At 41.0% G+C, this 27,979-nt stretch overlaps 1 pseudogene; it reads right to left on the reverse strand.

Moving 5' to 3' along the window:
- Positions 1-68: 68 nt before the first annotated feature.
- Positions 69-27,823, reverse strand: LOC113893441 (annotated as a pseudogene).
- Between the last annotated feature and the right edge of the window lie 156 nt (positions 27,824-27,979).

The following is a 27,979-nucleotide window of genomic DNA, read 5'->3' on the forward strand; positions in this document are numbered from 1 at the left end:
CAGAATGTTTTCAAAAATTAATATTATGAAGTTGATAAGAAGCCAAAATGAATTCTTAAGACAAATAGCTATGAAACCTGGACAGAAGACAGCAATAAGGCCTGCCTCTGATACTCAAGCTTTGATTCTGAATTAGTTAGCTTGGACTGGTCAGGAGGCAGTTCCTTCAAAATCTTTATGAGTGAATTTAAGCGAGTATGTGTTAACATCATCTTCTCTTTCAGCTCTGCAAACTTTTCTCATAGAGGGATGTTGTAGATATCCATCTCAGATGGATTTACTATGGCTTTTGTTTTTAAGAGGTACGGCAGAGGAACCAGAGATCAAATTGCCAACATCCGCTGGATCATCGAAAAAGCAAAGGAGTTCCAGAAAAACATCTATTTCAGCTTTATCAGTCATTTAGTGGTTCAGTCGTGTCTGTCTCTTTGTGACCCCGTGAACCGCAGCACGCCAGGCCTTCCTGTACATCACCAACTCCCAGAGTTTACCCAAACTCATGTCCATTGAGTCAGTGATGCCATCCAACCATCTCATCCTCTGTCATCCCCTTCTCCTCCTGCTCTCAATCTTTCCCAGCATCAGGGTCTTTTCCAATGAGACAGCTCTTTGCATCAGGTGGCCAAAGTATTGGAGTTTTAGCTTCAACATCAGTCCTTCCAATGAACACCCAGGACTGATCTCCTTTAGGATGGACTGGTTGGATCTCCTTGCAGTTCAAGGAACTCGCAAGAGTCTTCTTCAACACCACAGTTCAAAAGCATCAAATCTTCGGTGCTCAGCTGTCTTTATAGTCCAACTCTTACATCCATATATGACTACTGGAAAAACCATAGCCTTGACTATACAGACCTCTGTTGACAAAGTAATGTCTCTGCTTTTTAATATGCTGTCTAGGTTGGTCACAGTGATTTTGGAGCCCCCCCAAATAAAGTCAGCCACTGTTTCCACTGTTTCCCATCTATTTCCCATGAAGTGATGGGAGCGGATGCCATCATCTTTTTTCTGAATGTTGAGCTTTAAGCCAACTTTTTCATGCTCCTTTTCCACTTTCATCAAGAGGCTCTTTAGTTCTTCATTTTCTGCCATAAGGATGGTGTCATCTGCATATCTGAGGCATTGATATTTCTCCCAGCAATCTTGATTCCAGCTTGCGCTTCTTCCAGCCCAATGGTTCTCATGATGTACTCAGCATATAACTTAAATAAGCACTCAATATGCCAGCAAATTGGAAAACTCAGCAGTGGCCACAGGACTGGAAAAGGTCAGTTTTCATTCAGCTTTATTGACTATGCCAAAGCCTTTGACTGTGTAGATCACAATAAACTGTGGAAAATTCTGAAAGAGATGGGAATTCCAGACCACCTGACCTGCCTCTTGAGAAACCTGTATGCAGGTCAGGAAGCAACAGTTAGAACTGGACATGGAACAACAGACTGGTTCCAAATAGGAAAAGGAGTCCGTCAAGGCTGTATATTGTCACCCTGCTTATTTAACTTATATGAGTACATCATGAGAAATGCTGAGCTGGATGAAGCACAAGCTGGAATCAAGACTGCCAGGAGAAATATAAATAACCTCAGATATGCAGATGACACCATCCTTATGGCAGAAAATGAAGAACTAAAGAGCCTCTTGATGAAAGTCAAAGAGGAGCGTGAAAAAGTTGGCTTAAAGCTCAACATTCAGAAAACTAAGATCATGGCATCTGGTCCCATCACTTCATGGGAAATAGATGGGGAAACAGTGGAAACAGTGGCTGACTTTATTTGGGGGGGCTCCAAAAGCACTGCAGATGGTGATTGCAGCCATGAAATTAAAAGATGCTTACTCCTTGGAAGTAAAGCTATGACCAACCTAGACAGCATATTAAAAAGCAGAGACATTACTTTGTCAACAAAGGTCTGTATAGTCAAGGCTATGGTTTTTCCAGTAGTCATATATGGATGTGAGAGTTGGACTATAAAGACAGCTGAGCACCAAAGATTTGATGCTTTTGAACTGTGGTGTTGGAGAAGACTCTTGTGAGTTCCTTGAACTGCAAGGAGATCCAACCAGTCCATCCTAAAGGAGATCAGTCCTGGGTGTTCATTGGAAGGACTGATGTTGAAGCTGAAACTCCAGTACTTTGGCCACCTGATGCAAAGAGCTGTCTCATTGGAAAGACCCTGATGCTGGGAAAGATTGAGGGCAGGAAGAGAAGGGGATGACAGAGGATGAGATGGTTGGATGGCATCACTGACTCAATGGACATGAGTTTGGTTAAACTCTGGGAGTTGGTGATGTACAGGGAGGCCTGGCATGCTGCCATTCACAGAGTCACAAAGAGTCAGACAAGACTGAGCGACTGAACTGAACTAAGGCACTCCATTTTTTCACTGGAAAGGCAGAAGTGGCCTCTCAAGGCAGCCAGGGCAGCATGGGTAGAATACAGGTGGAAACCAATGGGAATCTCACAGGAACTACAGAACAAAAGGTTAAGTGCTGCCTTTGAGTGACCTTCAATGCCTACTAGGAACGGAGCCTCCAAAACTACATTATTTGTGACTCTGGAGAAGACCATAGCCCCGAGGGACTGCAACAGGTCCCAGGCGAGGTGAACAGAGTCAATGAGCATGGCGTGGCTCTGCACGCACTGGAACACGACGCACCTCTCCGGCTGCAGTCATCGCGGGGGTCGGCAGCTCCTCCAGTCCCAGCCCTGCGGGTCCAAGCAGTGAAGACCCTTTCACCACCTGCGAAAAAGAAGGTTCATCAATCGTCTTAATAGCCCATCACAGAAGTCACCCCATGGCTGCTTTGCAGTTCCAGAGATATGCCTCCACGGCCAAGCAGCCATCTTCCAGCGGTCTTTGCTACCGTTCTAATTAATCTTTATGTGCCTCCCAGGCGCTCAAGATAGGAACAGTCTGTTAATGGCTTTCCACTCCCAGGCGTACATCCTGCTTTCAAGATGTCTTTTGTTCCTTCTTGGATTCCTTCAGGAGTTACATGCTGAGTCATGTCCTCTCAGCAAGATTGCTTAATTCTTTTGCCAGGCCTTTTAGTAGGCCTGTCTCCTACAAGGTTTAAGTCTTAATCACTGGATCACCAGGGAAGTCCCAGCATATAACGATCTTAAATAGACAATTCTGAAGAAACTACAAATCTACTGGGACTAATAAATGAATTCACATATGTTGCAGAGATATAATATCAATATATAAAATAGTTGTATTTCTATAAGCTAGTAATACAATCCAAAAATGAAATTAAGTAAACAATTTCATTCACACAGCATCAAAAAGAGTAAAATACTGAAACTTAACCAAAAACAGTGGATGGTTTATAGTCAAAAAACAAAACACCACTGAAAGAAATTAAAAGAATTCTTTGCTAAAGACAGTTCTTTCTCCTACTGATTGCCTTGACACCTTTCTTGAAAATGAATGGATCATAATTATATAGGTTATTTCTCAATTATTCTATTTATGCCAGTACCACACAGTCTGATTACTGTAGTTTTGAAATAAGTTTTGAAATGGGGAAGTGTGAGTCCTCTAACTTTTCTTTTCCAAGATTGTTTTGGCTATTCAGGGCCCCCTGCAATTCTATATTAAAGAAAACTTGAAATTGAAAAGCTATCTGTTTATGAATTGATGATGTGCACTCAAATCAATCTATCAAAATTCCAATAGCCTTTTTTTTTTTCAGAAATGGAAAATATAGTCCTTAAATTTGAATATTCAGAAATCCCTCCATTTCATAGATACAAACAACAATCAATTCAAAAATATCTAGTTACAACAGCAACACGAAAGATTGAATTCTTGGGGATAAGCTATTAGAAAATGTGCAATACACAAAGAAATCTTTTAACTAACTACCAAGGGAAACAAAAGCTTTGAATAAATGGAAAAGCATAGGATAGGATGACTTATTATCATAAAGCTTAAATTCTTCTAAATTAATCTATAAAATCCACCATGATTCCAAGAAAAAATTTTAAGAGACAGACTAATTCTAAAATTTATAGAGAAAAAAATTTAAATGACAACATGTCTGATGAAGAAGAAAAATGACAGAGAACTAGTAAAACCAGAGACGACAACCTGCTTTAGAGCTGTAATTATAGCAGTATGGGCTAGTGTGTAAATAGACACATCAACAGAGCAGAATGGAATCCAGAAATAGATGCAATTGCATGAATGAATTAGCATGTGATAAGGTGATATTTTAAAGTACTATGGACTATTCAATGCATGTTTGAGGATCAGTTCAGTTCAGTTCAGTTGCTCAGTTATGTCTGACTCTTTGCAACCCCATGGACTGCAGCATGCCAGGCCTCCCTGTACATCACCAACTCCCAGAGTTTACTCAAACTCATCTCCATTGAGTCAGTGATGCCATCCAACCACCTCATCCTCTGTTGTCCCCTTCTCTTTCTGCCCTCAATCTTTCCCAGCATCATGATCTTTTAAAATGAGTCAGCTCTTTGCATCAGGTGGCCGAAGTATTGGAGTTTCAGCTTCAACATCAGTCCTTCCAATGAATATTCAGGACTGATTTCCTTTAGGATTGACTGGTTGGACCTCCTTGCAGTACAAGGGATTCTCAAGAGTCTTCTCCAACACCACAGTTCAAAAGCATCAATTCTTTGGCACTCAGCTTTCTTTATAGTCCAATTCTCATATCCATATATGACTACTGGAAAAACCATAGCCTTGACTAGATGGAACTTTGTTGGCAAAGTAATGTCTCTGCTTTTGAATATGCTGTCTAGGTTGGTCATAACTTTTCTTCCAAGGAGTAAGACTCTTTTAATTTCATGGCTGGAGTCACCATCTGCAGCAATTTTGGAGCTCAAAAAAGTAAAGTCTACCACTGTTTCCCCATCTATTTGCTGTGAAGTGATGGGACTGGATGCCATGATCTTAGTTTTCTGAATGTTGAGTTTTAAGGCAACTTTTTCACGCTCCTCTTTCACTTTCATCAAGAGGCTCTTTAGTTCTTCTTCACTTTCTGACATAAGGGTGGTGTCATCTGCATATCTGAGGTTATTGATATTTTTCTTGGCAATCTTGATTCCAGCTTGTGCCTCTTCCAGCCCAGCGTTTCTCATGATGTACTCTGCATATAAGTTAAATAAGCAGGGTGACAATATACAGCCTTGACGAAATCCTTTCCCTATTTGGAACCAGTCTGTTGTTCCAGGTCCAGTTCTATCTGTTGCTTCCTGACCTGCATACAGATTTCTTAGGAGGCAGGTCAGGTGGTCTGGTATTTCCACGTCTTTCAGAATTTTCCACAGTTTATTGTGATCCACACAGTCGAAGGCTTTGGCATAGTCAATAAAGCAGAAATAGATGTTTCTCTGGAACTCTCTTTCTTTTCTGATGATCTAGCAGATGTTGGCAGTTGTTGGATGTTGGGTATTGTTTGAAGATAACCGGTGTGAAAAAAAAAAAAACTTGGATCCATATCTCACATTCTAACCAAGATAGATTTCAGGTAATCAAAGATTAAAATGAAAACACTGCTTATCAACTATAATTTTTTAAATGTAAAAAAAAATTAAGATGGAAAAAATGCAATTATCCAAATACTAGAATAAATCATCTGAGAAATTTAAATGTAGTTTCCTACATTGTTGTCCAAGGAGCTGTGGCTGCTCGGGTGCAGGAGGGCCTAGAGGAGCTATCCCACGTTGAAGGTCAGAAAGGGCAGCGGTGAGGAGATACCCCTCGTCCAAGGTAAGGAGCAATGGCTGCGCTTTGCTGGAGCAGCTGTGAAGAGATACCCCGTGCCCAAGGTAAGAGAAACCCAAGTAAGACGGTAGGTGTTGCAAGAGGGCATCAGAGGGCAAACACACTGAAACCATATTCACAGAAAACTAGTCAATCTAATCACACTAGGACCACAGCCTTATCTAACTCAATGAAACAAAGCCATGCCCGTGGGGCAACCCAAGATGGGTGGGTCATGGTGGAGAGATCTGACAGAATGTGGTCCACTGGAGATGCTAAGTCACTTCAGTCATGTCCGACTCTGTGCAACCCCATAGATGGCAGCCCACCAGGCTCCCCCGTCCCTAGGATTCTCCAGCCAAGAACACTGGAGTGGGTTGCCATTTCCTTCTCCAATGCATGAAAGTAAAAAGTGAAAGTGAAGTCGCTCAGTCATGTCCAACTCTTAGCAACCCCATGGATTGTAGCCTAACAGGCTCCTCCGTCCATGGGATTTTCCAAGCAAGAGTACTGGAGTGGGGTGCCATTGCCTTCTCCAAAGGGAATGGCAAACCACTTCAGTATTCTTGCCTTGAGAACCCTATGAACAGTATGAAAAGGCAAAATGATAGGATACTGAAAAAGAAACTCCCCAGGTCAGTAGGTGCCCAATATGCTACTGGAGATCAGTGGAGAAGTAACTCCAGAAAGAATGAAGGGATGGAGCCAAAGCAAAGAGAATACCCAGCTGTGGATGTGACTGGTGATAGAAGCAAGGTCCGATGCTGTAAAGAGCAGTATTGCATAGGAACCTGGAATGTCAGGTCCACGAATCAAGGCAAATTGGAAGTGGTCAAACAAGAGATGGCAAGAGTGAATGTCCACATTCTAGGAATCAGAGAACTGAAATGGACTGGAATGGGTGAATTTAACTCAGATGACCATTATATCTACTGCTGCGGGTAGGAATCCCTCAGAAGAAATGGAGTAGCCATCATGGTCAACAAAAGAGTCTGAAATGCAGTACTTGAATATAATCTCAAAAATGACAGAATGATCTCTGTTTGTTTCCAAGGCAAACCATTCAATACTACAGTAATCCAAGTCTATGCCCCAACCAGTAATGCTGAAGAAGCTGAAGTTGAATGGTTCTATGAAGACCTATAAGACCTTTTAGAACTAACACCCCAAAAAGATGTCCTTTTCATTATAGGGGACTGGAATGCAAAAGTAGGAAGTCAAGAAACACCTGGAGTAACAGGCAAATTTGGCCTTGGAATACTGAATGAAGCAGGGCAAAGGCTAATAGAGTTTTGCCAAGAAAATGCACTGGTCATAACAAACACCCTCTTCCAACAACACAAGAGAAGACTCTATACATAGACATCACCAGAGGCCAACACCGAAATCAGATTGATTATATTCTTTGCAGCCAAAGATAGAGAAGCTCTATACAGTCAGCAAAAACAAGGCCAGGAGCTGACTGTGGCTCAGATCATGAACTCCTTATTGCCAAATTCAGACTTAAATTGAAGAAAGTAGGGAAAACCACTAGACTATTCAGGTATAACCTAAATCAAATCCCTTATGATTATACAGTGGAAGTGAGAAATAGATTTAAGGGCCTAGATCTGATAGATAGAGTGCCTGATGAACTATGGGCTGAGGTTCGTGACATTGTACAGGAGACAGGGATCAAGACCATCCCCATGGAAAAGAAATGCAAAAAAGCAAAATGGCTGTCTAGGGAGGCCTTACAAATAGCTGTGAAAACAAGAGAAGTGAAAGGCAAAGGAGGAAAGGAAAGATATAAACATCTGAATGCAGAGTTCCAAAGAATAGCAAGAAGAGATAAGAAAGCCTTCTTCAGTGATCAATGCAAAGAAATAGAGGAAAACAACAGAATGGGAAAGACTAGGGATCTCTTCAAGAAAATCAGAGATACCAAAGGAACATTTTGTGCAAAGATGGGCTCGATAAAGGACAGAAATGATATGGACCTAACAGAAGCAGAAGATATTGAGAAGAGATGGCAAGAATACACAGAAGAACTCTACAAAAAAGATCTTCACAACCCAGATAATCACGATGGTGTGATCACTGACCTAGAGCCAGACATCCTGGAATGTGAAGTCAAGTGGGCCTTAGAAAGCATCACTACGAACAAAGCTAGTGGAGGTGATGGAATTCCAGTTGAGCTATTCCAAATCCTGAAAGATGATGCTGTGAAAGTGCTGCACTCAATATGCCAGCACATTTGGAAAACTCAGCAGTGGCCACAGGACTGGAAAAGGAATTCTTTGGAATTCCAATCCCAAAGAAAGGTAATGCCAAAGTTTGGCTGCTCAAACTACCGCACAATTGGACTCATCTCACACGCTAGTAAAGTAATGCTCAAAATTCTCCAAGCCAGGCTTCAGCAATACGTGAACCATGAATGTCCAGATGTTCAAGCTGGTTTTAGAAAAGGCAGAGGAACCAGAGATCAAATTGCCAACATCGGCTGGATCATGGAAAAAGCAAGAGAGTTCCAGAAAAGCGTCTATTTCTGCTTTATTGACTATGCCAAAGCCTTTGACTGTGTGAATCACAATAAACTGTGGAAAATTCTGAAAGAGATGGGAATACCAGAACACCTGATCTGCCTCTTGAGAAATTTGTATGCAGGTCAGGAAGCAACAGTTAGAACTGGACATGGAACAACAGACTGGTTCCAAATAGGAAAAGGAGTTTGTCAAGGCTGTATATTGTCACCCTGTTTGTTTAACTTATACGCAGAGTACATATTGAGAAACTCTGGACTAGAAGAAACACAAGCTGGAATCAAGATTGCCGGGAGAAATATCAATAACCTCAGATTTGCAGATGACATCGCCCTTATGGCAGAAAGTGAAGAGGAACTCAAAAGACTTTTGATGAAAGTGAAAGAGGAGAGTGAAAATCTTGGCTTAAAGCTCAGCATTCAGAAAACGAAGATCATGGCATCCGGTCCCATCACTTCATGGGAAATACATGGGGAAATAGTGGAAACAGTGTCAGACTTTATTTTTCTGGGCTCCTAAATCACTACAGATGGTGACTGCAGCCATGAAATTAAAAGACGCTTACTCCTTGGAAGAAAAGTTATGACCAACCTAGATAGTATATTCAAAAGCAGAGATATTACTTTGCCAACAAAGGTTCGTCTAGTCAAGGCTATGGTTTTTCCTGTGGTCATGTACGGATGTGAGAGTTGGGCGCCGAAGAATTGATGCTTTTGAACTGTGGTGTTGCAGAAGACTCTTGCGAGTTCCTTGAACTGCAAGGAGATCCAACCAGTCCATCCTAAAGGAGATCATCCATGGGATTTCTTTGGAAAGAATGATGCTGAAGCTGAAACTCCAATACTTTGGCCACCTCATGCAAAGAGTTGACTCATTGGAAAAGACTCTGATGCTGGGAGGGATTGGGGGCAAGAGGAGAAGGGGACGACAGAGGATGAGATGGCTGGATGGCATCACTGACTCGATGGACGTGAGTCTGAGTCAACTCCGGGAGTTGGTGATGGACAGGGAGGCCTGGCGTGCTGTGATTCATGGGGTCTCAAAGAGTCGGACACAACCGAGCAACTGATCTGATCTGATCTGCCACCAAAATCTTGGCTTTCTCTGCCTACCAAAGCCAAATAAAAAACCATAGAGACAGAGTTTGGAAGAAATAGAAAGGTGGCTTTAAACTTTAGCCAGTGGAGGCTCATTCCTCAAGAGCTGTGCCTCTCCCCTCTCCATGAGTGGTTGCAGGGGCTTATATAAGAAGATGGTTCCCAGACAGGGATAGCTGATGAGGAACAAAGGTGTAAGGATCTTGTATTCTTCCTCTTGCATTGTTTCACAAACGGTCACAGGTTGGTGTCAGGTAGCCCAGTAATTGGATCTGGCAATCTGGTAGCCAGATAGTTGGGCCCATTGTCTTTTGTTATTGTACTGTGGCCTTCTTTCTGTAATGCAAAAAGAGAAAAGGCTGCAAGGGGTGGTCTTCGAAGAAAAGTCCATAAAGTTGAGCACCAGATACTGGATGTAATTAGTATAGTGTCAAAAGACAATCGGAGAAGGCAATGCACCCCACTCTAGTACTCTTGCCTGGAAAATCCCATGGACGGAGGAGCCTGGTGGGCTGCAGTCCATGGGATCGCTAAGAGTCGGACAGGACTGAGCGACTTCACTTTCACTTCTCACTTTCAAAAGATAATAGGTTCAAATAGGTTCAAAATGTAGCACATGCAGAGTTAGGGCACAGAAAAGCAAACTTAGTTACAGATTACAGATTATGAACAAAGTATAAACTAGGAGTGATCATGCCTGCCTCCTGTTATCTTCTTTGTTCTCAGGAAAGAAAAGAAAAACTCATTTCTCTTTAACCCTTTTCATTGCAACACAAGCTCAAAAGAAACTAAAAAAAGGTTTGAGAAATGCAATCACATATTTTTTAAAAATCTGCATAGGAAAAGTTATCATAACCTAAGTTAAAATGGAAACTTAAGGAAAATCATTTGATACTAGTGTCATAAAAAGCTAACTTTCAATGTAAAAGAACACCTAAAATAACTAAAGAAAAAAACAAAAAATAACCCAATAGAAAAATGGAAATCAGAGGACCAGGTAATTCACAGGAAAGTTAAAACCGATGGTTCAAACATGAAAAAACTGTTAACTTTACTCACAATAGAATGCAAGTTAATGTGTCACTGAGAGATCATTTTGAGCTAAGGAATTAGTGGGAAAAAAATCTTTGATAATGTGTTGCATATTCAAAAGCAGAGACATTACTTTGCCAACAAAGTTTCGTCTAGTCAAGGCTATGGTTTTTCCAGTGGTCATGTATGGATGTGAGAGTTGGACTGTGAAGAAGGCTGAGCACCGAAGAATTGATGCTTTTGAACTGTGGTGTTGCAGAAGACTCTTAAGAGTCCCTCGGACTGCAAGGAGATCCAACCAGTCCATTCTGAAGGAGATCAGCCCTGGGATTTCTTTGGAAGGAATGATGCTGAAGCTGAAACTCTAGTACTTTGGCCACCTCATGCAAAGAGTTGACTCATTGGAAAAGACTCTGATGCTGGGAGGGGTTGGGGGCAGGAGGAGAAGGGGACGACAGAGGATGAGATGGCTGGATGGCATCACTGACTTGATGGACGTGAGTCTGAGTGAACTCCGGGAGTCAGTGATGGACAGGGAGGCCTGGCATGCTGCAATTCATGGGGTCTCAAAGAGTCGGACACAACTGAGCAACTGATCTGATCTGTGTGGCTGAGCCTATGGGGAACCAGGCACTCTAATTCCCATGAGAGGATAAATTGCCCTCCATGGAAGGGCAAAATCCATTCAAAAATCATGAAAGATTTTGGCAGTAACTTTAAAATTACAAGTACAGTAACAAGCCGATAAATATTGGCTAGGATAAGATGCAATCATAGAGATCTGTTTATCCTTTGATCTTTTTCAATTTTGAATCATGTGAAAGTCCAACCTATTTTAAAATAATAAATTAAGAATATAAGAGGATTTCTATAAAAGTAGTGATTAATCTTAATTTTACATTTATTAACTATGTGTTAACAAAATTGTTTCTTTGCTTTTTGCTTTGAAATTGCTAAACTTTTTTGACTACTTGATAGACCACCAGTTGACCACTCTTTGAACAATACTATACTAGAACTTTAAATATTCAGATTCCAGACAGCCTGCCACAGTTGGACCCAGGATCTCTATCTATATCCCCTTAGGACTAAGTATTATATTCTCACACCAGAGATTAAATGAGATCTTATTAAATTTAGTTCTTAATCCCACTCCATAAATACTTGTTGAAAACCTATTAGGTAATGTAATCTGTTGTGTAGACATGAATATATTATGACTATCATTCTCAAGAAGTTTACAACCATGCTAAAACACTAAATTATTTTCAAATATATAAAATATATTCCAAAGACCCTAGCAACGCTATGGCAATTGGTTAAAATAGGCTTATTATTAACACCTTGTGCCTAAGTCTATACCTGAAAAAGTACACATAAAATTGTTATTAGCAATCACCTCTTGAGTGGGATTGGTAGGAAGTAGATCAGGGGAGACTTTATTTTTAAAAGTTAATTTTTACTGGAGTATACACCAGGTGGCTCAGTGGTAAAGAATCCATCTGTCAATGCAGGAGACCCAGGCCCTGGATCAGGAAGATTACCTGGAATAGGAAATGGTAACACACTTCAGTATTCTTACCTGGAAACTTCCATGGACAGAGGAGCCTGGTGGGCTGCAGTCCATGGAGCTGAAAACAGTAGGACATGACTGAGCAAGCACGCACACACACATATACACATCATTGCTTTACAATGTTGTATGTTGGTTTCTACTGTACAGCACAGTGAATCAGCTATACATATACATATAAGGACTTACTTTAAATATTTCAAAATAAAAATGTGGGATCATAAATGATTTTATTTTTAGGGTTTTTGTTTTTCAAACAAAGTGAAAGTCACTCAGTCATGCTCTTTGCAACCCCGTGGACCACACAGTCCATGGAATTTTCCTGTCCAGAATCCTGGAGTGGTTAGACTTTCCCTTCTCCAGGGGATCTTCCAACCCAGGGACTGAACCCAGGTCTCCCTCACTGCAGGCAGATTCTTTACCAGCTGAGACACCAGGGAAGCCCAAGAATACTGGAGTGGGTAGCCTATCCCTTCTCCAATGGATCTTCCTGAATCAGGATTTGAACTTGGGTCTCCTGGGCTGCAGGAGGATTCTTTACCAAATCTAAAGTTCTAAACAACAAACATATAAATTATTTGTTCACATTATTACAACAAATTCTCATATACCACTTCCCACTTCCCTTCAGTTAATAGTAGTACTCTGTGTTTATCTTGACTCTTGTTAAAGAACAAGACTGTCTTTTCCTTAGACGAATGTACAATATATCAAAAGATGAAACCATCACCTAAAATCTGAAACCTAGAAACTGAATTTACCACTTAAGTAAGGGAAAGCCATGATGACAAAAGTCAAGTTGACTTGAAATTACAGGGTTTATGAAAATTATTGTTTGAGAAAATACTTCTACGAAGTAGAATTAGTTGAAAATCAGCCTTAGAAGTATGGGTTACAGAAAGTTGTTTCCTGTAACTGAGATGTGTTTATTGAAGCAAATTGTCACTGATTAAACAAGTTTAAAATCAGCTTTGGTGTTTGCTTCCCAGGTGGCGCTAGTGGTAAAGAACCCACCTGCCAATGCAGGAGACTTAAGAGATGTGGGTTTGACCCCAACCCACTCCAGTATTCTTGCCTGGAGAATCCCCATGGACAGAGGAGCCTGGCGGCCTGCAGTCCATAGAGTTTCACAGAGTCAGACATGACTGTAGTGAGTTAGCACACATGCATCATGGCTATAAAAAACTGTCATTCTTTTCCTAGGTTGGTGGGGATTTTTTTTTCTTTAATTCTTAAAAAGTAAGTTATGTCTCTTTTTTCCCTGTACTTGACTTTAAAAAGGCTAGAGGAATCTTGCACTGAGAAGAAGCAATTTCCCTGGACTTACCATAATTTGTTAAGAAACCTTAATATAGTGCATTCATTTTCTATTGCTGCTGTAACAGATTACCAGAAATTTAGTGGCTTAACCCAAATTCATTATCTTACAGTTCAGTAGGTTAGAAGTCTGACATGGCTTCACTATGTTAAAATCAGGCTTTTAGAAATGTTGTTTTCTTCTGGAGCCTCCGGGGGAAAATATTTCCTCTTTCAGCTTCTAGGGGATGCCCACTGTGGGGAGAAAGCAAATTAGCCAAGATGGTGTGTTCAGGCTCTCTCAGCCCACGTTTTGTAAATAGTGACTAAGAGCTGACATCATTTGTAGCACTGTGCATGCATGTCACAAGGTACTCGCTTGTTACAAACTACTTTGTACTGTAGGAATATATGAGCTCCACCTAGAAAGCAGCAGCATTACTGCTGTTGTTGTGTCCATTGGGTCAGCCACAAGAGAGAATATAGCGAGTTTGCTGCTACAGCTGCCGCATCAGCCGGGAGATAATACTGTTATGGCCGCTGTGTCAGCCAGGAGAGAGGTTATATTGTGTTAGGGTATGCTATGGCTGCTGCTCTGACTGCTGTGTCAGCCAGGAGAGAATAAATGTGTCTGCAGTTCCTCCAGCTCCTTGAGTCTTCTTCCAGACTCTTTAACTCATGCCTTGCCTACCCTGGGTTCAGTGAACTGAGTGAACAGTGAGACAATTGGCATCATGAACAGGATCAGTGAGACACTCACATTCTTTAGCTTATGGCCTTCTTCTACATTCAAAGCCAGCACATAGCATTTCTCTGACCTTTCTGTTGTCACATCTCTTTCTCAGATCTTCTTTCTGCCATCCTTTTGCACTTAAAAGGACTTTTATGATCACATTGGGTCCACCTGGAGAATCCAGGATGCTTTTCTCACCTGGAGATCCTTAACTTAACCCTGGCTGCAAAGTCCCTTTTGCCATGTAAGGTCATACGTTCACAAGTTCAAGAGATTAGGACATAGACATCTTTAGGGGACCATTATTCTGCCTACTGGAGAAGCCAATGGCACCACACTCCAGTACTCTTGCCTGGAAAATCCCATGGACAGAGGAGCCTGGTAGGCTTTAGTCCATGGGGTCGATAAGAGTCGGACAAGCCTGAGCGACTTCACTTTCACTTTTCACTTTCATGCATTGGAGAAGGAAATGACAACCCACTCTAATGTTCTTGCTTGGAGAATCCCAGGGATGGGGGAGCCTGGTGGGCTGCCGTCTATGGGGTCACACAAAGTCAGACACGACTGAAGTGACTTAGCAGCAGCAGCAGCAGCAGCAGATTCTGCCTACCATACACGGAAATGGAATGGATGAATGTATCAATTAAGACGGCACTTGACCGCCAAAAACAGTAAAGGATTTCTTTGTCTCACGTACCAGTAAATCCAGGAAAGGGGAAATTTAAGACAGTCGTGGTCGCTCAATAAGGCCATTAATGACACCAATCCCTTTTGTCTTGTGCTTTACCATACTTAGCAATGATTGCCAAGCCTCAGACATCACCCATGTGATGATATGAACTAGAAGGCGCTGTACCAGAAGAAAATCAGTTTTCATTTTATCTGCCAGAATTGAGTCTCACAGGAAATATGAGAAGGAAATTTTTTTTTTTTTAATTATTATCCTGCTTCTCTGAAAAAGGAAGGAAAGGACTTTCGTTTTGGTCCACTGGTTAAGTCTGCATGCTTCCACTGCAGAGGGCATGGGTTTGGTCCTTGGTACCCTGTGCAGGGAAGTTCCACATGTCACTCGATGTAGACAAAAAATTCTTTTAAATAAAAGTAAAAAAATTAAAAAGGAAGGAAAATTGAAATAAGGTTTGAAATGAGTGATAGATGGACTGCAAAAATCAAGTGAACTTAACAAAGACTTTATTTCGTTATTGTAGAGCAGGTACAAAGTATTAGAATTTTCCCGGACTACTTGCTGTGTTACTCAATATTGGTTGGTCTTATTGGCTCAAAATTGATAAAAAGTCAAGATGAAAAGAAAAATTTAAAACTTACACCCAGCTAGAAATAACTTCATACTCCCTTCTGATTCTGTAGCTCAGCTTACTCTTTGCAGTCAGGTAAGCGTCATAGTTTCGGGGAAATAGAAACTTACTGTTAGGAAATGAAACTTACCTCACTCACCCTTGTCAATTACCCAGCCCCTGTAATACCGCTTAACCATGATTGTGTAAAGGTCAGGCATCCTCCATGCTGTGTCCTAACAGCTGTTCTCAGGGGTGAGGAGAACCCCTAGTTTAAACTGGCCTATTAACAGTCGGCTCTGCTCACTATAGTCTGATGTCATGCACTGCCTATAACAACTGTAACTGCTTTTTGGGGGCTCAGAGCTGGAAGTGTTAGCTCCTCTGGGCCTGACGTCGTATCTCCAACTCTCAGAGTGTGGTGCTTGATTTCTTCACCCTCCGACTTCTGCAACAAAGACATGTTCCCCACCTCCACACCAGTTTTCCTAACTTTGAAAGATAAACTGTAATAATGCACAAAGCCAAATAGCAGAGGCCTCCTGACATCTGGCAACAAGTTAGGTTCAGCTTCCACTTTCTTCCATTCCCCAGGGTTCAGTCCCAAGAATGAGGCAGAGCTCAGTGCAGGCAACTTCACCTTGGGGCAGCCTCGCTTCCTATTCCCTGCCTGTGTATGTCCTACGCTTGCTGCCCAGTCTCTTTAGGAGTGTGTGCCAAGTCACATGCCTGCCTCCCAGTGAGCTGCAACTCATGAGAGAGATTTCACAGAGAATGCTCCGGGAACCAGGTGTAATCTGATCTGCTAACAGTCCACATTTATCTCATATCACTACACTCTGGAGAGTAGAATAGCAAGAAAGCAAATCTAAGGTCATACCTCCAGGGTCCCTGGGCCTGACCTAAGAGTTCACACCAGCTGAAAATCTTTTCCTTGCAAGTCAGTTCAGCTTAGTTGCTCAGTTGTGTCCGACTTTTTGCGACCCCATGAATTGTAGCACGCCAGGCCTCCCTGTCCATCACCAACTCCCAGAATTTACCCAAACTCATGTCCATCGAGTCGGTGATGCCATCCAGCCATCTCATCCTCTGTCGTCCCCTTCTCCTCCTGCCCCCAATCCCTCCCAGCATCAGGGTCTTTTCCAAAGAGTCAACTCTTCGCATGAGGTGGCCAAAGTATTGGAGTTTCAGCTTTAGCATCAGTCTTACCAATGAACACCCAGGACTGATCTTTAATATGGACTAGTTGGACCTTCTTGCAGTCCAAGGGACTCTCAAGAGTCTTCTCCAACACCACAGTTCAAAAGCATCAATTCTTCGGCACTCAGCTTTCTTCACAGTCCAACTCTCACATCCATATGACCACTGGAAAAACCATAGCCTTGACTAGACAGATCTTTGTTGGCAAAGTAATGTCTCTGCTTTTGAATATGCTATCTAGATTGGTCATAACTTTCCTTCCAAGGAGTAAGCGTCTTTTAATTTCATGGCTGCAATCACCATCTGCAGTGATTTTGGAGCCCCCCAAAATACCAGGTACCTAATAAGTACTGTCCCATTCTTCCTTCACAAGAGAAGACTCTATACATGGACATCACCAGATGGTCAACACCGAAATCAGATTGATTATATTCTTTGCAGCCAAAGATGGAGAAGCTCTATACAGTCAGCAAAAACAAGACCAGGAGCTGACTGTGGCTCAGACCATGAACTCCTTATTGCCAAGTTCAGACGTAAATTGAAGAAAGTAGGGAAAACCACTAGACCATTCAGGTATGACCTAAATCAAATCCCTTATGATTATACAGTGGAAGTGAGAAATAGATTTAAGGGCCTAGATCTGATAGATAGAGTGCCTGATGAACTATGGAATGAGGTTCGTGACATTGTACATGAGACAGGGATCAAGACCATCCCCATGGAAAAGAAATGCAAAAAAGCAAAATGGCTGTCTGGGGAGGCCTTACAAATAGCTGTGAAAAGAAGAGAAGCGAAAAACAAAGGAGAAAAGGAAAGATATAAACATCTGAATGCAGAGTTCCAAAGAATAGCAAGAAGAGATAAGAAAGCCTTCTTCAGTGATCAATGCAAAGAAATAGAGGAAAACAACAGAGTGAGAAAGACTAGGGATCTCTTCAAGAAAATCAGAGATACCAAAGGAACATTTCATGCAAAGATGGGCTCGATAAAGGGAAGAAATGGTATGGACCTAACAGAAGCAGAAGATATTAAGAAGAGGTGGCAAGAATACACAGAAGAACTGTACATTAAAGATCTTCACGACCCAGATAATCACGATGGTGTGATCACTGACCTAGAGCCAGACATCCTGGAATGTGAAGTCAAGTGGGCCTTAGAAAGCATCACTACGAACAAAGCTAGTGGAGGTGATGGAATTCCAGTTGAGCTATTCCAAATCTTGAAAGATGATGCTGTGAAAGTGCTGCACTCAATATGCCAGCACATTTGGAAAACTCAGCAGTGGCCACAGGACGGGAAAAGGTCAGTTTTCATTCCAATCCCAAAGAAAGGCAATGCCAAAGAATGCTCAAACTACCACACAATTGCACTCATCTCACACGCTAGTAAAGTAATGCTCAAAATTCTCCAAGCCAGGCTTCAGCAATACATGAACCGTGAACTTCCTGATGTTCAAGCTGCTTTTAGAAAAAGCAGAGGAACCAGAGATCAAATTGCCAACATCGGCTGGATCATGGAAAAAGCGAGAGTTCCAGAAAAGCATCTATTTCTGCTTTATTGACTATGCCAAAGCCTTTGACTGTGTGGATCACAATAAACTGTGGAAAATTCTGAAAGAGATGGGAATACCAGAACACCTGATCTGCCTCTTGAGAAATTTGTATGCAGGTCAGGAAGCAACAGTTAGAACTGGACATGGAACAACAGACTGGTTCCAAATAGAAAAAGGAGTTCGTCAAGGCTGTATATTGTCACCCTGTTTATTTAACTTATATGCAGAGTACATCATGAGAAACATGGGGCTGGAAGAAGCACAAGCTGGAATCAAGATTGCTGGGAGAAATATCAATAACCTCAGATTTGCAGATGACACCACCCTTATGGCAGAAAGTGAAGAGGAACTCAAAAGCCTCTTGATGAAAGTGAAAGTGGAGAGTGAAAAAAAAAAAAAGAAAGTGGAGAGTGAAAAAGTTGGCTTAAAGCTCAACATTCAGAAAATGAAGATCATGGCATCCGGTCCCATCACTTCATGGGAAATAGATCGGGAAACAGTGGAAACAGTGTCAGACTTTATTTTTCTGGGCTCCAAAATCACTGCAGATGGTGACTGCACCCATGAAATTAAAAGACGCTTACTCCTTGGAAGGAAAGTTATGACCAACCTAGATAGCATATTCAAAAGCAGAGACATTACTTTGCCAACAAAGGTTCGTCTAGTCAAGGCTATGGTTTTTCTAGTGGTCATGTATGGATGTGAGAGTTGGACTGTGAAGAAGGCTGAGCACCGAAGAATTGATGCTTTTGAACTGTGGTGTTGGAGAAGACTCTTGAGAGTCCCTTGGACTGCAAGGAGATCCAACCAGTCCATTCTGAAGGAGATCAGCCCTGGGATTTCTTTGGAAGGACTGATGCTAAAGCTGAAACTCCAATACTTTGGCCACCTCATGCGAAGAGTTGACTCATTGGAAAAGACTCTGATGCTGGGAGGGATTAGGGGCAAGAGGAGAAGGGGACGACAGAGGATGAGATGGCTGGATGGCATCACTGACTCAATGGACGTGAGTCTCAGTGAACTCCGGGAGCTGGTGATGGACAGGGAGGCCTGGCGTGCTGTGATTCATGGGATCGCAAAGAGTCGGACATGACTGAGCGATTGATCTGATCTGATTCTTCCTTCTGAATTCAGAATCAATTGAGATATGAGTCACACCGATGAATGTAAAAATATCTTAATAAAGCTGACTGGAAGGCGTGGCCAAGTGGACACACTTTTCCCAGACTTATGTGCTGGTCACTGGCATAGTTGACAACCACAGGCTTCCCAATAGAACAATAGAGGCCCATGTGAGGAGATCAGACCCACTTTCTGCAAAACAGGCCTATTAATAGAAAGAGTGGGGACGGCTGAGCTGTTTATTCTCCCCAACTCACATGTCCAACTAGTTCTTCCTATTCCCCTGGGGAGGAGTACGAATGAACTGTTAGTATCAGTTGGAGATTAACCCTTTGTTGGTCACTTTATCTGTAAATGTTCTCTTCCATTTTGTGGAAGAAAATATTTTGGTTTTGGTTTCCTTTGCTATGCAAAAGCCTTTAAGTTTAATTAGGTCCCATTTGTTTATTTTTGTTTTTCAATACTTTGGGAGGTGGATCGAAAAAGATATTGCTTCAATTTACATGAGTGTTCTGACTGTTTTTTCTCTAAGAGCTTTACAGTTGGGCTTCCCAGGTGGCACTGGTGGTAAAGAACCCACCTGCCAATGCAGGAGACAGAGGAGATGCAGGTTCAATCCCTGGATCTGGAAGATCTCCTGGAGAAGGGCATGTCAACCCACTCCAGTATTCTTGCCTGGAGAATCCCACAGACAGAGGAGACTGGCAGGCTATAGTCATAGGGCCATGAAGAGTCAGACACAACCGAAGCAACTTAGCACGCATGCCTTACATTTAGGTCTTTGATCCATATTGAGTATATTTTTGTGTATGGTATTAGAGAATGTTCTAATTTCATTCTTTCAAGTGTAGCTGTCAAGTTTTCCAAGCACCACTTATTTGAAGAGACTCTTTTTTTCTCCAGTGTATATTCTTGCCTCCTTTGTCATAAATTTAATTGACCATAGGTGCATGTCCTGGGACTTCCCTGATAGCTCAGTTGGTAAAGAATCTGCCTGCAATGCGGGAGACCTGGGTTTGATCCCTGGGTTGGGAAGTTCCTCTGGAGAAGGGAAAGGCTACCCACTTCAGTATTCTGGCCTAGAGAATTCCATGGATTGTATAGTCCATGGGGTCACAAAGAGTCAGACACCACTGAGCGACTTTCACTTCACATGTCCTGACAACTTTTGTATATAATCTACAGCAGTGTTAATTTAACAGAGTGATCCAAATACATTAAATGATTTACATAGGCAGCTATGTCCTAAAGAGTCAGCTTATCCATTTCAACTAGTGAGACCTATGAAAATGCTTTGGTTTCATCCTTTATATATTGGTTCATTAGCCAATATGTTTTGTCAGCTTTCAAACATCCTTTCAAAGAAATTTCTTTTACCTTATATTAGCCAGAGTAATTTTCTATTGTCCGCAACCACAAAACCCTAACTAGCTATGGAAGCTTGTATTAGTGACTTACATTCTGTATAATCAAGAAAATTATATTTACATATATGAATGTCATGAAGATTAAATGTGCAAACAAACGTAAAGGATCTGGCATGCAATCACCACAATCAATCTGTGATCTCTAAACTCAGGTGAACATCCAAAAGAACTTGGCAATGTTTTTATTGCTTTGAGCCATCTGTTTCTCAAAAATTCTTTCAGATTTTAACAAACATTTACAATTTTCTTCAGGCTGTCCATTCAGCCTCCTCCTCAGTCTGAACAGCCTGTCTCAGTTGTAACAGGAGACTGTCAAAGAGACAGAGGTACCAAGTTTGCAGAGTCTTGAAAGGTTTTACTGATCTTGTGATTTATGTCAGTATCATAGTTTCTTAGCCATGCTTGTAGGAATAACTTTTTGAAAAAAAAACGTATATAATTAAAGCCATCTCAAATTTATAACATTAACCAGGGTCTCCTTACCTTTGTCTACATCCTATAGTAAGTCTTTGTGATACTGACATGGTTCCTGTTGCACATAGGCACCACTCTAATAGGCACATATAACACTCTACCCAGTGTTAACTGGATAGATCAATGGAATGAGGTTTTAATGTGCTCTGCTGCTGAAATTCTTCCTCTTAATTTGATGATGGCAGATTTGAAGGTCAAATCTGGTAGTTTATCTTCTTTTTGTGGGCTTTTGGTATGCAGTGGAAGTCAGAACTATTTAGTCTTTGAACAACTGTTAAGATCAGAATGCTCCTGGTTTGTCCTGGCACTAGAGATACTATTTGAAAATTTTCTGTACCTTTTTCCCAGTCAATCATCAAAACATCAGGATTACATATGGATACAAATAATTTACATAGTAAAAATGTGAACTATTAAGTCTTAGTTATAAAAGAGTCCATGAAGCATTCTCAACAAAACAATCAAACATAATACAAAATACAAACATACAGTATAAAACAACATCAGCCATAAATTTATGCAATCCCAGTGATAAAGAAGTAGTACTATGCTATGAAGGAATGTTAATTAACTGGAAAAGGTAGTTTCAGGGTATCTAGAACCAAGGCTTATAGTTTTCTCATTTATTTCTGTATAAAGAGGCTCCCTTTTTATATTTTTTCTTTCCTCTCACTCCCTCCTTTCTTCCTTCTTTCCTCTCTATCTTTTTAAAACTCCATAAATAATCTAGGACTAGCATTAATTTTGTTAGACATACTATTTTCTCAGTATATATATGTGTTTCAGGGTTTTTTTCCTACTTGGAATTTCATTTTATTTTGAATCAAGACCCCCACCCCACCCCCACCCCACTCCCACCCCCCCCACACACATGCACACTACTGAAGTTTTTCAATGTTTAGATATTTTTCTTGGATGAAACATGAGTTTCTTCTTGTTACTCCTGGTCAGTTTTAAACCTTGGGACCACAGTCACACTGCTGATTGGCTTCTGGGCAGTGTCTTTGACTAGTTGGGCTTGAAGTAGAGAGATGGCTTCATCGTCTTAGAATGAAAGCTCTGGAGTGTGCAGCACAAGAAGTTCTGAGTGCACAGTCTCAAGGCTAGTGATTACTCTGGCAAAAATAAGGATTATGGCTTGAATAAGAGGAAACACCTGTCCATTTGGCATCTGATTTCTATCTAGAGGAATGGCACATATTGACATGGCAATCTTAAAATTTTCTGATCTTGTTTGTCAAGCTGCTGCCTGGTACCCTGTGACTGGGCATTACAGTATTAATGAGCATGGTGAACTCTCATTTGCAGCATGTTTATATGGTAGAAATGTAGGGACAGCGGGAGTAACTGCAGTAGTAACAGCTGCAGGATATGGACTCAATGTCTATGCTAACACAATGTAGGACATAACTCTTAGAATTGGTCTCATAACATTTGTTGAGAAGTTTAGGTCTGAAAACCTAATCATTCCAGGAAGAAGCTGGTCTTACTTGAGTTGTGTCTAGGAGGACTAAATGCAGCAAGGTTCTGAGAGTCTTGGGACAGCCACCAGAAAGTGTCTAAAGGAGGTGTCGGCACATAGGAGTTGATATGAAGCTAGTACAGTTTTTATTTTTACCATTCTCTGCAAGAACTAATTATTAGGATGAGCCTTTTAGTCTTCTTTATGTTGAACTAAAGCTATAAATAATGGCTTGGTGAACATATTGGTAACTTCTTTTGGGAAGAGGGGGAAATCCTTTGCTGGGTCCACATTCCATCCTTCCTTTACACTAGGGATTGTAGCAAATGGATAAAACAGTTTTTAGAAATAAAATTCCCTCTAGAATACTTTTTAAAAAGTACTCCTCCCAATCAGAAGTTCTCAGAAGTGGGACTTCTATGGCAGTCCAGTGGTTAAGACTCTGCACTTCCATTGCAGGGGGTGTGGGTTTGACCCCTGATCAGGGAACTAAGATCCTGCATGCTACTTGGTACAGCCAAAAATTTAAAAGATGAAGAAGAAATTCTCAGAAGTAATGGATCCCCTCAAATTGAGCCAACACATCCATCAGTTGAGAGATTTTCATAGATTTTAATAATAACAGAAGTTGTTATTGTTACTGAAAGTTATGCATGGGGGGTCCGGCTGCTTGTTGCTCAAAAGGCAATGAACAGGCCAGGTTGGTGGAAAGGAAAGTTTGCTTTATTTCAGATGCCAGCAACTTGAGGGGAGGGTGGTGGCATCTGTCCAAAGGCCAACTCCCCCTACCCCACCCCTGCCAACAGGCAGCGGGTAAGAGACAGAGTTGGAGAGGGGATTACATGCAGAAAGAGAACAGTCATCTCTAACAGTCGTCTTCAACTTGTCATGAGTTGCCTGACTAGCATCATCTTGGTTGTTTCAGGTACAGTTAATCTTCAGTTCCGGGGTGCACTTGTTCCCGTTTCTTTGCTCTCAATTCTTGGAACTGTGGCAGCTCAAGTCCTGGGTATATCCTGGTCATCATGTAGTTAACTTCTCCACCTGGTGTTTTGGTATCTGTAAGACAGCTCACAGGATATGGCTCAGAATATTATCTATAGCCCTTGAGAAAGGACTAAATATCCTTGACTATGCTTAATGACCGGAGAAGGCAATGGCACCCCACTCCAGTACTCTTGCCTGGAAAATCTCATGGACCGAGGAGCCTGGTAGGCTCCAGCCCATGGGGTCGCTAAGAGTCGGGCATGACTCAGCGACTTCACTTTCACTTTTCACTTCTATGCATTGGAGAAGGAAATGGCAACCCACTCCAGTATTCTTGCCTGGAGAATCCCAGGGACAGAGGAGCCTAGTGGGCTGCCGTTTATGGGGTCGCACAGAATCAGACACGACTGAAGCAACTTAGCATGCTTAATGACTACACTATTATTATTTAGTCTCCTTTGACTATTTTCCTTTGTTTCAGCATTTCTCACTTCTCTGATTAAGCTTATTCATTGACTAAAGTTTTCCACAGGTAAAAGTCAGGCAGAGAACATGATTGGGGGCAAGGACCATATGATCCTGCTCTGTTTCAATTTCCCCTTTGCTTTGATACTCCTTAATCTTGAGGAGGGACAGGTACAGAACAAGAGTGGCAATAAACTTTCATAGTACCTGGACAAACACTTGAAAATTATTAGACATATTACAATGAGGATAATAATCAAAATATACCTTTGCACTATTTTTTGTCTTAATGATTAAAGCAGATGTACAATGTATGTTTAATAGGCCACGAACAGGCTGTTTTGGTTAGCCTAAAGTTTAAATTAAATCATGTATAGGCCAGAATGACTTTCCCATACCTCAATATGTGAATATTTCTCTCATCATTTTCCATTTTAAGTTACAACTCTTTCCATAGAGAACATTAATAATCAATATATTTTTCCAAAGTTGCCAGAGTGGTTCATTTGCCTGCTCTGGGTCCATCTATGTTCCCTCAGTACTAGGTCTCCTTTTTATTTACATATTTGGCTAGTTGTCCACATTGGGAGAAAACTAATCAGATATCATAAACAGGCTCAGATGTACATTAACAGGGAAATGCTTTATAGACCAAGCATTTTATCATTCATATCCAATTGTCGCACAAGCATTGTGCATGTGTTGTAAGCAGTACATTTAAAGTTAGCAGTATTACACATCATGAGCAGCTTTACTGAACAATTTTTCTTTCCTGAACATTGAGGTCAAAAGTTTGATTAGAAACAAAACAATTATTTTTCATTAGAAGTCTCTGTTACCAAATCAGATCAATATTCCAGGAGAACTTTGCTTTCTTAACAGAGATTAAAAAAATAAATAAACTTCTGTCTTGTATCAGTTTACTGTTAATAAAATTCATATACCTAATTAAATTTAGTCTAATCTAATCCTGACAACATACCCAATTCTTTTTTAAAAATTCCTTTTTCACAAACCTTTTGTCAACTTCTAGATCCAAAATTTCTTCATGCAGAAACAAACAACTGTAGAACAAAATTATTATCATTTTTCCTCAACAAAAATCTCTTCTTTATTCTTTCTCTTTGTTGACATCATATATCCTACTTGCTTTACATACTGAAATGCTTTGCTTATCATTTTACATATGATAATTTTCAACTCGAAAGTTTTAACAAAACCAGGAAACAAGTGATGGAAATGTTACACTAGCATTTTCTGATTGGCAAACTTAACATATTTTGTAACCTCAAAAAACATACATTTTTATAGCATAATTTTTCTTCTGTGGTACAACATATATGTTTTATAAACCCAAACATCTTTAGTTTCCCGCTTGGTCTTACAAAAAGACAAAGGTAGGTAAATTTAGATTTGTTTGATTTATAAGTACTTTTTTAAGGCCAATTAAATAGTTTCTTTACAAATTAACCTCAGAGATACTAGCCAAAGACAAAACACACATTGAGACATACAAACATACAGACAAACAGAGACCACATTGTTTCATCTTTTTACATTTCATGAATTAGGTGTTGCAATTAAACATTGGTTTATGGATAATAATCAGAATAACCAAATTACACACTCAATTTTAAAAGACTTCCCCCCTTTTTCTTTCCTTAGCTTGAAGTTTTACAATTAACCAGAGGCTAGAGTTCCAGGCTATGTGGACTGTGGTTGTATTTCAAGGACATGAGAAGCATTAACTTCAAATTTTCTCCTAAACATATTTTTGTTTCTTCATGATCTGAAAAAAAAGTGTTTTAACAAGCTAGCTTTCCCTAACTGCATGTGCAAAAAGACCTTAATTTTTTTAATAATTTCAAGAGTGTCTTAACCAATCTGGAATCTAAAGAATATTGTTGCCATACATTGATTAAAAAAAATTATAATTCCACAGTTTTTTTTCTTAGTCATAATTCCACAGCTAAAATGATTTTTAGTCATAGTTCCACAGATAAAATTTTTCTTAATGAATTGAACCTGAATTTCCCATTTTACATAGGGAATAAGGATACCAGTCATACAAATGGAATACACACTCACACACCAAATGACATATTTGTCATAAACCCTCTCCAAGGGTGATTGGTACAGAGTTCCAAACAAACATTTCCCTGACACAAATGGTCTTCAGTTCAGTTCAGTTCAGTTCAGTCGCTCAGTCATGTCCGACTCTTTGCGACCCCATGAATCGCAGCACGCCAGGCCTCCCTGTCCATCACCAACTCCAGGAGTTCACTCAAACTCAAGTCCATCGAGTCGGTGATGCCATCCAGCCATCTCATCCTCTGTCGTCCCCTTCTCCTCCTGCCCCCAATCCCTCCCAGCATCAGAGTCTTTTCCAGTGAGTCAACTCTTCTCATGAGGTGGCCAAAGTATTGGAGTTTCAGCTTTAGCATCATTCCTTCCAATGAATACCCAGGACTGATCTCCTTTAGGATGGACTGGTTGGATCTCCTTGCAGTCCAAGGGACTCTCAAGAGTCTTCTCCAACCTCACAGTTCAAAAGCATCAATTCTTCGGCACTCAGCTTTCTTCACAGTCCAACTCTCACATCTGTACATGACCACTGAAAAACCCATAGCCTTGACTAGACAGATCTTTGTTGGCAAAGTAATATCTCTGCTTTTTAATATGCTATCTAGGTTGGTCATAACTTTCCTTCCAAGGAGTAAGCGTCTTTTAATTTCATGGCTGCAGTCACCATCTGCAGTGATTTTGGATCCCCCACCTCCAAAAAAGTCTGACACTGTTTCCACTGTTTCCCCATCTATTTCCCATGAAGTGATGGGACTGGATGCCATGATCTTAGTTTTCTGAATGCTGAGTTTTAAGCCAACTTTTTCACACTCCTCTTTCACTTTCATCAAGAGGCTTTTTAGTTCCTTTTCACTTTCTGCCATAAAGGTGGTGTCATCTGCATATCTGAGGTTATTGATATTTCTCCCGGCAATCTTGATTCCAGCTTGTGCTTCTTCCAGCCCAGCGCTTCTCATGATGTACTTTGCATATAAGTTAAATAAGCAGGGTGACAATATACAGCCTTGACGTACTCCTTTTCCTATTTGGAACCAGTCTGTTGTTCCATGTCCAGTTCTAACTGTTGCTTCCTGACCTGCATATAGGCTTCTCAAAAATCAGATCAGGTGTTCTGGTATTCCCATCTCTTTCAGAATTTTCCACAGTTTATTGTGATCTACACAGTCAAAGGCTTTGGCATAGTCAATAAAGCAGAAATAGATGTTTCTCTGGAACTCTCTTGCTTTTTCAATGATCCAGCAGATGTTGGCAATTTGATCTCTGGTTCCTCTGCCTTTTCTAAAACCACCTTGAACATCTGGAGTTTCATGGTTCACGTATTGCTGAAGCCTGGCTTGGAGAATTTTGAGCATTACTTTACTAGCAGTGGTAGTCAAATGTCAGAACCAACTGGCAAAATACCTAAATGACACTTGGTCACAAAGGGTGCTCAACAGTAGTCAGATGTCAGAACCAATTGGCAAGAATGCCCAAAAGCATTTATGCTCATAAACCATCCTCAATTGCAGACAGACATCAGAACCAATTGGCAAAAATGCCCAAATAATACTCAGTGTTCATAAATGATCTTCAACATCAGACACATGTCAGAAACAACTGGCAAGAATGACTAAATAGTCCTGGTGCTCACAAACGGTCCTCAACAGCAGGCAGAACCAATTGACAAGAATGCCCAAATGGCACTAGCCTCACAAACGGAAAAGTTGCCCATGTGCGTACCAGCGGACTTACCCAGTCTTGGAGCTTGTCAGCTCATCCCAAATGCAAGTTTCCATTCCACCAAGAAAAGTGTAATTTGGCAGCCAGTGCCGAGCAAGGGAGAAACAGGGAGGATCCTCAAAACAAACAGTTTCAGTAGCTGCTAGGAATGTCCTCCAAATCCCCTACCTGGGACGAGCTAGCTACAAGCTGCAGGCTAATATACTGTCATA

The sequence above is a fragment of the Bos indicus x Bos taurus genome, chromosome 5 (assembly GCF_003369695.1).
Source record: "Bos indicus x Bos taurus breed Angus x Brahman F1 hybrid chromosome 5, Bos_hybrid_MaternalHap_v2.0, whole genome shotgun sequence".
NCBI classification, from domain to species: domain Eukaryota; kingdom Metazoa; phylum Chordata; class Mammalia; order Artiodactyla; family Bovidae; genus Bos; species Bos indicus x Bos taurus.